The following is a 13,380-nucleotide window of genomic DNA, read 5'->3' as shown; positions in this document are numbered from 1 at the left end:
GGCAATTTGTCACTGATTTCAAAGTACTAAACTTTCCTGGTGGCACTTTGTTTTCATTGGTTTGGGCCTCATTTATCTAGCCATTGTACTTGGGCAGAGAGATAATATATCACATATTCATGGCTCGAAAGCTCTATAAATGTGATGATAGCTGTACTATTATAAATAGCATTCACTGACTAAATAATGTATGAGGTTTCTAACTAATGCAAGCTTCTTTAAAGCTCTGAGTATGTAAGCAATGTTTTTGTAAGCCCTTTAAAGTATCTGAGAGATTAGATAAAAATGTCTTACTAATTCTGAAAGACAAAGTTCATGTATGACTCAGATGAGCATTTCATTTCCCCTGGTTCCCCCCATGCCCTTCTCTCTATACCAGCTGAGGTTGCCCTTTAATAGAGAGAACAAAGGGCAGGATACATACAATTAAAATAAACAAGCAGTTTCCTTTAAAGTACCCTCATTAGGAAAACCTCTGTTCTTTGACATGTATTTGTTTCAAGGTGAATTTATTTGCTGTTTTCCCATATTACTGATTCTTTACATCTTGGATCTTCCCACTGAGGTAAGAAACAAAACTTTAAGTCCATGAACATCTAGATGAGAGACTGATTAAATCTTTTTAAACCTTGAATCCTTAATTTCTTTACTGATCTGCTGTGAGGTATGTGTAGGATACCCCATGAGAACTGTATCTGCCATAGGTGGGACAGGATGAGGCAGAAAAGCAGTGACCACGCCTGGATCAAGCCCTGTGAAGATGCTCTCAGGCTGGGCTGCATGGACTCTTTCAGATGCTCTCACTATTCAATGTTACTGCTGACCAGAAAATTCAGCTATTGCTCTGAAAATCTATTGCTTATTTCTGTGACTGAATTAAACTGAACTTGTGCAATGAGACACACCAGAAGGCATCCTCATTTTAGAAGCCTTGCATGTAGTTTTCTAATATAGTGGACTGTGAAATTTAGGTCCTGATTGTAATTTAGGATTGGAGTAGGGACTTTGACTTAGGCATCCCTTGTCAATGCCCTAGCCTTTTTAGCTACACTGAGATATCTTTGTCACCTTCACAGCCCGTTTGAGAAGTTTAAACAATATTTCTGTATACGTGAAACAATATTTTCTGAAAAAGATTGTTGGAAAACAATTTGAATTGCTATATTCCTTGCTGTAGTGTACTTCTGAAAGATTAGAAGAGGGAAAACACGTGGCTATGGAGGCTATGAGCAGAGAAAAAGAGATTCAGATGGTGCTTTAGTCTGTTACAGTTTAAGGTTTATGAAAAATATAAAGAATTAAAATAATTCCACCAAAACAACTGAGTTTATCCACTAATTTATCAATTGCCTTCCTGAGATGCTTTTAGCCCTCACTTACAGTGAGAAAATTTATGTAAAGTCTTCTATTGCTGCCTCAGGCCTTTGTATGAAATGTTATTGCAGATACCCTTTAGTTGTTCTGAGGTATGTGGACTATGGTCACACATTAAAAGTGGACTGAATGTGTTCTCTGCTGCCCAAATAACATGATGCTGAATATTAGGGCAAAGTATCATTCGATGTAAGACATTACATATCCTGAAATACTTTCTGTTTCACTGTTTTTGTTTCTCACTCCAGAATAATAGGCAGGATTAATAATGGGCACAGCTGTTTCCACAAGGAGTGCAAATTCCTGGTTGCCCAATACTGGCATTTTATTTCATGAATGACTGTCATAAAATAGAATAAGAATTTTGTTTGAAAGCATCAAAACATTATTCTAGGAATAGATTTTGCTATAACTAGAATTAACCAGATTATGTTTTCTCATGTATTGTTAGATCAAGTAATATTGCGCTTCTCAAGAGTGGGCTATATTTGAGGAATTTTATGCTAGTATATTGGGAAGCTACAGAAAAAAATAACAAAAGAGTGTACTTAATCTACTTAATTAAAAAACTACAAAAACTTGCAAAAGAAATTTTAATGTTTCTAAGTCAAAATACAGTGTTATTACTGTCTATTAATTTTGTACCTGTATCTTAATTGTATGCCACAAAAGTTAACCTCACCCATCAAAAGTGATGGAAATGGGAAATATGTTTATGGATGAGGGATAAATGCACTGTCATGTATGACATCTGTCAGTTATAAGGCACTTTTACAGAGAGATAAAGAGGAAATAAGAAACAAATGTACGGTAATACAGGCTATCAGGTTAAATGAACCCAACTCACATCAGGTCATGAGACCAGAGTCTTTACATTACTGTTTCTTTCTAGGGCTTGACAGATGTAAGGAAGAGAAATGTACAGCTGAAAGTAATTTCTGCATAGGTTTCTCTGGATATGATGCTCTAAGGCCATTGTTACAACAGCAAGGGCAGCTAGATGACAACATTCATGCTGTGTGGTGCAAGGTAAGACTGCTGGTCATCACAGGTGACACTCCCACACTTACACTCTTATTTACAACCAAGATCAATTGAGAAAGTGGAAATGTAAGAACATTCCTGGTGCCTTTTTGGGGCAGAAGATTTGGTTTTATGGTAGATTTACAGAGAAATCACATTTCTCTAATTTTAATACTCCTAGAGAGATTTCATCTGAGAGCAATTATTCCTGCACGTTTTTCAGATGGTGCAGCATGCTGCCTCTGGTGTGCCCTCCTGTACCACCATATCCACCTCCTCCATGATCATTTTGTGATGATTCATTCTTCATTCTTGCACCGATGAATCACTGTGCCCACAATCCGCATGTGCGTGTCAGTATTAAAGCTCAGAATTTCGGAGAACAAGATGACAATGTTTGGAAGACATGGTGTTACATAAATGTACTCTTGTACTATTTTCATCTGTTTCATCTTTGAAAGGCAGTAATGAACAAAATATTACTGTGTTGGTGTATGAGAAGCAAGGCTTTAGTAGGACACTGCTCATATTCTACCTCATGACTTGGTCCATACCTATTTTCCTAAGGCTGCTTGAAGTTATATTGTTTAAAATACAGGGATTTTTTTTTCATTGATGTTATTTATATGTGATTTTATTTATTTCTATGTTAACTAATTGTACTTTTCAATGACTAGTCAAATTCTGTTGTACCGAGTAATAAAGTCACAAGAAAGGGAGAAGACAGACTGCCACCTTTAGTATAAATGGCAACTGTGATACATCAGTCTGCCAGGAATCAAGTCAAACCAAATTACCGCAAATGCATGAATGAAATAATGAAATGCCTAATGAAATAAGTAAAGCTCTAAATTATGCTTTCAAAGCTTCCATGCTCAGGATCTAGTGAACATGTTCAGCAGAGTAAAGAACAGAGTCAAGTAGTGTACCCTCTTGAAAATGTCTTTTCTACACAACGAGTTATAGCAGCATAGAAAGTTATTATTTATGTATTCTGTAGTGATTTTCTGAGCCTGTTTTGATCTCTGCATGACTGTAAAACAAGAAAAACAAGTCAGAAACTCTAATGACTCTAACAGGAAAAATGTCTGACAGGTACAGATGAAATAATGAAGCAATTATACCCATAACTGTATTTGACCTATTCTGCCAAATGATAAGAAACTTGTCTATCACAAATCAGAGGATCGTTCAGACTGGGAGTGCCCTCAGGAGTTCTCTGGGTCAACCTTCAGCTCACAGCAGGGGCAGCTCTGAGGTCAGACCAGGCTGCTCAGGTCTTCCTCTGTTCAGGAAGTGGAAACCTCCAAGGACAGAAACTGCACAGCCTCCTTGGGCAACCTGTGCCACTGCCTGACTGTGTTAATGGGAAAACAACTCTCCCTATATGTGTTGTGACTCTCTAGTTTCCATTCATGTCAGTTGTCTCTTACCCTTCTACCACTGTGATGAGCCCAACTCTGTCCCCAGTGTGAATTCTTTGCAGGCACTGCAGGGGCTGTTAGGTATTTCCAAAGTTATTTCTGCTCCAAGGTGAGCATATCTAGCTCCCCCAATTTCTCCCCACAGCACAAATTCTCCATCGCTCACCACAGTGGTGGTTTCTGCTGAACAGTCTCCAATTCCCTGATGTCTTCCTTGTACCGTGGGCTGACAGCTGGATATAGTATGCAGGTGCGCTGCAGTGAGTATTGAGCAGAGGAAATAATCACTAGCTCTGTTCCTGCTCATGCAGCCCAAGATGCCTTTGGCTGTTTCTGCTTCTGGGGCACACTTCTGGCCAATGTCCAGCTTACTGTCCCCAAGAAGGCTAGGGTCTTTCCCACAGGCCTGCTTCCCAAACAGTTGATCCCCAGCCTGCATCACTTGGAGGGGTTCACCTGCCCTAGATACAGAATTTTCTTTTGTTCTTGTTGAAGTATGTAAGGTTCCCACTGCACCATTCCCTAAGCCACTTGGAATTGCTCTGGATGGCAGCCCTGTGGTTAAGTATAGGAGCTGCCCCCACGCCCTTGTTTGGAGTCAAGAGCAAACATGATGAACAAGGAGTCTGTAAGTGCCTCTAGCTCATTAACAAGGGTGTTAAACAGGGGAGGTCCCAGGATAGACTCCTGCACTACTTCCCTTGTTACTGGCCTCCAGGTAAGGTATATAACTACTGCCCTCTGATCATTCAGCTGTGTCTTGATTCATTTTCTTGTCCATCCATTCTTCTTTACCCAGAGACCAAAGCTTCTTTATATGGATACAGGAATATTGTGGAAAACACTGTAGAAAATATTGCTGAAGTTAAGCTATGTCTAGTGCTCTTTCCTTGTCCACAAATCCACTCATTTTATTATGAAAGGTGATGAGGGTCTCTGTTTTACTGCAGAAGGCAAACAGCTTGGTCAGGCATGATTGGCACTTGATAAATCACTTCTGATCACCTTCACCTTCATGCTCTCAGAGATGTACTCTATGAGGACTCATTCGGTGGTTTTACTAAATACCTGATGGGAGGAAGTAGAGGAGATGGAGCCAGATTGTTCTCGGTGAAGTTCAGTGATAGCATAGAGACAACAAGCACAAATTGAACTACCAGAAATGTCCTTTAAACATAAATAAAACACCCTTTTTTCTGGGAGGGGGAGCTTGGTCAAACACTGGAACAGGTTGTCCAGATAGGTTGTGGAATATCTATTCTTGGAGATATTGAAAACCTGATTGGACACAGTTCTGAGAAACCTAGTGTAGGTGACTCTGCTTTAAGTAGGGATGTTGGACTAGACCATCTTCAGCATTATCTTCCAGACAGAGCCAGTCTACATACTCTTTCTTGAGCCCCTTAGAGAAGCAGAGGCCTGTGAGACTTTGTGGTGAAGGCTGAGGCAGAGAAGGCTTTGACTACCCAAGACTGATATGTGTTCATTGTCACTAAATCAAACATTCAGTGACAGCCACAGCCCTACCTACCTGGCCTTTTCCTGCTAAAATTAGATCATCTCATTGCTCTTTCTCTCCCCTGTGAACATCTCCAGCAGAGCATTAACTTTGTGGATGGCACTCCTGTATATCTGGGAAATGTTTTTGAAGTCCTCCTTTGTAATCTTCTTCTCTCTTCCTTATGTTGTTCCACCACCATCTCCCAGCTTAGCCACACCAGTTTGCTGATATATCTATTTGTTTTTCTGAGTACTGGAATGGATCATTCTTGACCTCAGACGTAGTCTGTCCTTAAAGAAGTACCAGCTTTCCTGAGTGACTCCTCTCCTCTGATCTGCTTCCCATGGGATGACACTTAACAGCTCCCGGATCGATCCAAAGTGTGTTTACCTGAAGTGCAGGGTCAGCGCTCTGCTCCAGCCTTATTCACTCCCTTGAGACCTTCAAGTCCATGATTTCATGCTTGCTATAAACAAGTGTCATGACTTTAGCAATCTCCACATATGATGATTCTTTCACAGCCACTTCATTTTCACTCCTCTCCTCCTCTCAGCCAATAACTGGGTAAGGAACAGGGCATTGTCATCTGAATATGATGAAAACAAGATGTTAAGAAGCATAAACCAATAAACTGTTCAGACAGGAGGATCATAAACTGCTTCAGAAGCAACTCTAAAATTGTACATTATAGCATCTAATCTGAATAATATACTTAGATGCAAATCACAAATAGTAAATGTTAAATGAGTATTTGTAAATTGTCTGGTATTATGAAAGCTTAAAAAGTATTGGTATGTATGAAGCTAGCTATAATTTAAAGAAATGTTGACTTTCTATTTTACATACCCACTACTTCACTGTTTACAGTGTTTATTAACTAGGGTTTTATGAGTTGCTGTTTTACTTTCCACCTTGCAAACTGAAAGCTCTAAACTAAACTTACAATTTCAACTTAGAATACTTCAACACATCAGATACAGAAAAAAACAGACAACCCAAAGTATGGCATGGCCAGTGACTTCATGCAACACTGAATCGGAGATCATATTTATACAGAGATTGTTTTGCCAGGTGAATGATCACCTTGGGGCAAGTGAAGCTATAAAATTGTCGTTTCCCACAGAAGCCCTGTTTATGCAGAATAGGGCACAATGGTGGTTCCACTGTGGAAACTATTTTCCTGGATTTCTGTTTCCTTATGTTGTTGAAAAGATAGCTGTAAGGACTTTCTCCAAAAACTAAAATTAACCCTTTATATTTTTTGACAAATAAAGCACTTGGTTCTTTAGGTTGTAGAGGTTCTAGTTCTTTTTTGTTTGTTTGTTTTTGGTTTTTTTTTTTGTTCTGAAGAACAGAATGCCTTTGTGACCATGGCCATGACATCAAAGGAACCTTAGTGAATACCATTTACACTTTGTGTATTTAATCCCAGCTTTCTTAGAACAATATTCTGCCAAGATTTCTATCTAAAAAATATTTTGATGCTGTTGCTCTTTTCAGAGGCAGAGAGAGCAGGTTCAGGATTTTACTGAATATTTTCAGTTAAGAGCACAGAAACAGTTTGAGTCCTTGTCTGGATGTCTGAAGAACTTACTAACCTTCTAAACCATCATAAATATTTACTTCTGTACTCTTTTAGTATCACATTCTAGTCTGATTATATACTACACTGTGAATTGAATGCTGATTTCAAACAATCTGAGAGAGCAACACAGTAAATGTATTTTGACTAATAGTTATTTTGAATGAAAATGCATTAATATGTTGTATTCAAAGATATAACAAAATAAATGTCTAAACTGTAAGGAACATCGGAAAAGTCCACTACTTTTTTAATGAACACTTCTGTACATAATCTTTTCTTGCTGTGTGTGGAATTTTATATTTATTCCCACTTTACACTGAGATAAGTATACACTTCATAGGTATGTGAAATCAGATAGATCTTATTCATGGAGGTGAATTGTATTGCGTGCAAGCTGTCTTCCAAGTAAATATTTAATTAGCTGCTCTTATTGAGATGTAATCATTCAGCATCTTTGCTCAGTTCAAGTGGAATACATTACATAAGAGATGACACTAAGGTCTGAAAAGGTGACAGCCTGTTCTGCTGAATCACTCAGAGCTTGATTTTTCGATAGCCCTCAATACAGTTTAGAAAAATGTGCGTTAAATGGCAGCTTCAGTATGACGCAGAGAAGGTGACACAGGGGACAGGATCAGAGAAGGCAAGCATGACTTTGGAAGGCAAACAGGAAACAAATCTGCACTGTGCAGGCAGTTTAAGCAAAAAAGTCATGTTAAGCAATTGTTTCCAAATTTCCTGTGAAATGAAATACCAGGGACGGGTTGAACTTGTGCAGAACTGCACCTGATGAATAGGAAGTTTTGCCATTGCAGAGTTTTAAAGGTGATTACCCAAATACAATACTCGATATACTATGAGAAAAGGGAAAGTATTTTTAAAAGGTAGACAGGTAGACTAAGCACTTTACAAAAAAGTGCTTGTGAAAATGTGGCACACAGGACTGCAAGGAAACCAATACCAGCTAAGAGCAGAGAGACCTGCGCAAAGTGATGCCAATCAAGCAAAATATATCTAGAAAGAACAGAACAATAAAAGTCCTTCCTTTCTCAGTGGGAATTTGAGCAGACAGTTAATGCAATTTTGTTTTTAAGAACCAAAGTTGCTTGGACTTGAATGTGGTGTATTTTTCATGTACTGTATAAAGTTCAGAACTAGACCAATTATAATTATCAACAAGGACTTTCTTTACAAGAGGTACTGTGTCCTGGATAAACTCCATTATAATAAATTGAATTTAGCTTATCTAATTTTAAATTCAAACCTTTTTGGCAATTAATATTGAACTTTTTTTTTTTTATTTGGCAAAGCCATTTAGAATCTGTCAAGATAAAAGACATGCATTTATAGCTGCAATTACTTTATATGCAGATATCCTTCCTCCTGCAGGCTATTACTATACTGAGTTTTCCAGAGGTGTGGAAACACATTTTAATTATAAACTAGATAAAGCATGGGGGTTTTAGTATAATTTATGTAGAAAACTTTACTTTTGTGAGCATTTTAAGTATGCAGCCATAGCAATATGGACTGTCTGTCACTTTTCATCTTTCCTAGCCCAGTTGCGATACTCACTTTGAACTTTGTTCACCTTTTAAATAATTTTTTATGGACCTTTAGAAGAACACTTTTAAAAACTCTAAAACTGATTTCTGTAGCAGAATCTTGTATATTAAATTAAAAAGCAACAAACCTGTGTGTATTTCTACCATATTAAATTTAAATTTGAAACCACATCACAGACTTCTGACTGACATTCATTTCTAGTAACAGATGCAACTGTCCACTTCAGAGGAATAAGGAAGAATCCAGAGTTTAAAATCTTTAATTCCAATTTATGAAAGTGAAGACTAGGGCTGGACAGATTTAATAATTTTACAGAATTAAAAACACCACCTGCCAGGTTTTTATTCTTCTTATGTAAGGGAAATTAAAATATTTATTAAGTCTCCCCTTTTTTTCAGATAAACCCTTGGAATATTTTGTTTCCCAGCCCTCATGTGGGTTTCTGGACACATGTCTGCAGTGGGCACATGGTGGATTTCTACTGGACTGTTTGGAGGGTCAGTAGGTGATCACATCAGTGCTTCTTTAGTTTTTACCTGTGCATTTACTTGAATTTCATCAGCTTATTCATCCTTGTGCCTCAAATATGTACTGTAACCACTTTTTTTTTTTCATGGTGAAGTTGAAAACTTTCTGTAAAGAGATGTACTGGTCTTTTCTAGCACCAGAAATTTTATACTGCATGTCTTCATAACGGAACTTTCCAGTGAAGTTGTAATGTTCTTCGAGAGCATGTGGGAAGGTGCTAAAATATTCAGAAGATGCATTCTCTTCTTGAAATTTGCTTGGAACTTCTATCTCAGAAATGAAGCCTCAAGAAAGGGTAAAATGTTTACAAAATTTACTGACCTAACATAATTTTGTTATTTCATTGAGAGCAATATAATTTCATTGGCTTTTGGGTTTGGTGCTTAAATCTCATCCTCCCTGTGATCCAGCTTTAGAATGAGATGTTTTAAGGGATGAAATCTGGTAGGAGGGAGACTCGAGGATGTTCTAATGAATGTTGTCAAGGATGCCATTATTGTCCAGGAACAAGCTCCAAGGAGCATTTTGCTACTTAAAGAAAACCCCACCCATTAGAAAGACTTTTGAAAGTGGAAGCCCCTTCATCCCCACATTAAATCAGAAGTTTTCTTGAGTACCCTCTGGCCAAATCTTTGCAAACTAGGTTGTGGTACACCAGTTGTAGATTAATTGGGAACATGTATTAGGTGAGATGTTGCACACAATTTTCATGGGTGGGTATAGTCTTAGCCAAGTAAATTCTTCTTGCTTCTCTTGGAGGAGAAAGTATAGATTGGCTTAAGTTGGTCACCTCAATTAATACATGAAACAGTACATTAGAATCTAGTTGATGTGAATTTACTTCTTGGATCTGACATTGATCTGAAGGATAATGGGAAATATGTTTTCCCTTCTCTTTGTTTTCTTCCTGTTTTCTTTTCCCCATATTTTGTTCTGTATTGCATCTGGTCCAAAGGAGCTTTGAGGAGAGTTTAGGCTTTCTGATGCCATTGTTACTCCTTCAAGTTTTGCCATAGAATAGTGAACTGCAGTGGCAGCGGCTGGCCTCTGAGTCTCTGGATCTCCCGGCTAGCTGCGGCCAGCACCGCCGGCAGCACTGGGGGGGGAAGGGCACCCTCCCGCTGGGAGACTTCCTGGGGAGAGTGCTTAAGGCGGAATGCCTTTAGAAGAGCGAGGATCCACGGAGCTGTTTGGAGAGGAGCTGGGCTGCGACCCACAGGAGAAAAAAGGCAGGACCGCGTCGACAGGGAAAACGAGAGGGTTTATTGAAAGTGCGTCGAGCGCGGACAAAAAAAAGCATGCCCAGCAGGGACTTATAACCAGAACACAATGACCAATCTAAATTTTTGAGAGGAGGGGATAACACGTAACAAACATTTCGGGTATCCAGTGGGGATAAACTGGGGGTAGAGCCCTGGCCCCTGATCCAATCACTCAATGCCCAAGGTAGAAGGTTCTGGATGGAAGGGTGTGGGCACTGAGTGACAGACAGGACGCCAGGGAGGGATTAGGAGAGGTAAATCGTAGGGAAAGGGAGGGGAAAATTGCAATTGATGGGGCGATCAAGAAGAGGGAGAGAGAGGGAGCCCGGGCAGAACCATAAACAGGAATAGGGGATACAGGAATAGATCAACGTAAAACTAACGCACCCCAACAGTGAACCAAATTTAAAGCAGAGACAAGATTTGTCCTCATTGATTCTGTGAAATACTAAAGATAGATTTAATTGTAAACTGCTATTTTCCAACACTGAATGCCAGTTTAGTTGGGAAATATGAATATTAGAGCTGCAGTTCACACAAACACTTTTAAAAGACAAGAAAATAAAGAGCAAAGAAACAAGAGGAAAAATTAGTCCTTACCACCTTTGCAGTTCACTTTAATTAGAAAATTTAATGACAGATTTCTAAAATTACTGACAGCTTCTTCATATGTTGGGATTTTTAAAAGATTTTTCAGAAAATTTCATTTAGAATACCAGATGTCCGTAGGAAAGCAATCATTCACTGAGATATTCTACCACATCAACCATCCTATCCCATCTTGTGGGAAAGAAATTATATGTAAGAGAAGCACAAGTCTGCTTCAATTAAGCTGCAGAGAAGAAAATTGTCCTCCTCCAATGTCTGGCTAATAGCTTACAAGAAGTAACTAATATTAAAATTGTCTCCAGTAACAATTCTACTGAAAAAAATCAAGGGATTTTGCTATTTTTTATTTTTCCCTAGCTAGAGACATAGGGCAAACTATCTAGTCTTCCATAAATTGATGGTGATACATAAATTATAAATGACAGATGGGTGCCTTAGTTTGCAAGGTCAGAGCTAAGTTGTCAGGCAAAATGCAAGAAGGCAATACTCACAGTGTAGCTGTTCTATATCAGGGCATACTTGCAACTCAGCCTTACTGTTGCTCATGAAAGAATATTGGAAGTAAAGAAAAAGTAATTTGAGTGTAATTCATAGCTGTTTCACAAGAAATCCCTATACATTTTTTCAGTTACTACAGCAGACAAAGAGTTTGTGCAGGATGGGGACTACAGCACTTCATTTTGAAATGCAAATGCTTGATAGTGGGGAAGATCACAGAGAAGATTTACTCACTGTAGAGTCTTAGGACTCCTATGATGTTTTAAAAGGGACAGATGGTCTTTCAAGTCTCCTTAATTTCTTGAGATTCTTAAAATTTTTGGATACCTGCTCTGGTGAAACTTGAATGTAATTAGACCACAAAGGTGCAATACAAGTTAAAATGTGATTCCCTTGATCCAGTGACAATTTGCGATAGGTATTCTAGGGACGGAGACACTCTAGGCATAAACAGAAGTTCCAGGTCATGAATATCTTTCTAAAATATATTCACCCAGCAACATATTCCATACAGCTTCTTAGAACATGCTTCTCTCCCTGCTGTGGCACTAAGAGACAGAGACTCAAAGCTAGACATGCCATGCTGTGAAACCTCAGTGGAAGCAGTTGTCCAGTTTCTAGAGGGAAGAAATTGATAACAAATAGACTTAAAATCAAAAAACCTACATGCAACTGCACAGTTGTGTCTGTGAAATGTTAGCACTACTGTATGTCTTCTTGGATACATGTGTAATTCCCTGTTCAAATATTTTTTAAGTGAAAAATTTTGGTGCACAATTTTTTTCAATTTTTGATATACTGTAATATAATTGTACAACATCTATGATAAACACTGCATTCCTTGAAAGAAAAAAAAACTGTAGAAAGAAATTTTCTTTCTACATCATAGAGTTTAAGAGGCAGAGGAGTTTGAAAATGGTATTTTCAAGCACATTGACCTTGATACTGTGAAATATTTGCTAACAATGAAAAGAAACACACAGGCTTTTTGAACAGAAGTAGTACTGGAAAGGCACAAAGGAACGAGATACCCAGGCAAATTCCATTCACCAGTTTCTCTATCAGTGTGAGGCTAATGTTACCCTGCAAATTCATGAAAATAAAAACCTTCAACATATGCCAGATTCTGCAGCCCAGCCCTTACTGACAGAAACACTGATGTCAACAGCTCTTCCTCAGAGGCCTCTGAGACTGTGGCAACCAACTTCTTCTGGAACACCGTAACCAAGCTCCTCCCTGCCCCTTCTGAGATGCCAAAATCAGAAGAAACAGCTGCCTGTGTTGTTGTTCACCCAAAATCCATGGACAAGGCTCAACTGTCTACTGCAGCCTTCATTAATGATTTTAGAAAATGTATATCAAACACATCACTGATTTTTGCCAGACTAATGGAGCAAAACAAAGAGCAGTGATAGCACTTATCCGGAACTAAACAAGCCTGGTAGTACTCCAAAGTACAACTGGTACCTCAGTAAAACCTTCAGCACATGGAATTTCTCCAACAGAATTCTCAGCAGGAAGAAGCTTCATAGTGTGTTATTTTGGTTTGGAAACAGCTTCAGCCTCAGAAAAACAAATAAATTCCACTCTCCAAGATCATTAAATCTAGTTGAATGTTAAGAGTTTAGCAAGTGAATAAACTAAGCATCAAACAAAAAAGTCTGGGGCTTTTCCAAATTACCTGTGAATTAAAATTTACTATGGAAGTTTTTTTCAATGAAATAAAGTAATAAAAATATTCTTTTATCTTCTGCCTCTCTTTTGTCACTTCTCATTCTTTCCTGGTCCATTTTCTTGTGGTCTTCCATAAATCTCTACTTTTGCCACTCCTTCTAGTTACTGCCATCTCCTATTTAGCTACTTATTGTAGACCTGCAGCTAACCCCCTTACACAGCAGCAAAGCCTGCTGAGATGTTATATATTTTTCATTTGCAGTTCTAACTAGAGAATACTGAGGGTCAGAGTCTTGCTAAAGTCCATAAGCCATAAATAAACACCATCATCCATTC

General features: G+C 38.4%; 1 long non-coding RNA gene across 1 annotated transcript; it reads left to right on the top strand.

Annotated features, from left to right (window-relative positions):
- The first annotated feature begins 486 nt into the window (after window positions 1–486).
- LOC135294301 (uncharacterized) lies at window positions 487–13,091 on the top strand. The gene is made up of 4 exons (XR_010356426.1): window positions 487–2,403; window positions 8,872–8,970; window positions 9,136–9,296; window positions 12,550–13,091. It is a non-coding gene; the product is annotated as an uncharacterized LOC135294301 (long non-coding RNA).
- Window positions 13,092–13,380: the final 289 nt, after the last annotated feature.

The sequence above is a fragment of the Passer domesticus genome, chromosome 2 (assembly GCF_036417665.1).
Source record: "Passer domesticus isolate bPasDom1 chromosome 2, bPasDom1.hap1, whole genome shotgun sequence".
In the NCBI taxonomy this organism is placed as follows: Eukaryota; Metazoa; Chordata; class Aves; order Passeriformes; family Passeridae; genus Passer; species Passer domesticus.
This window is presented reverse-complemented; position numbering and strand designations above follow the sequence as displayed.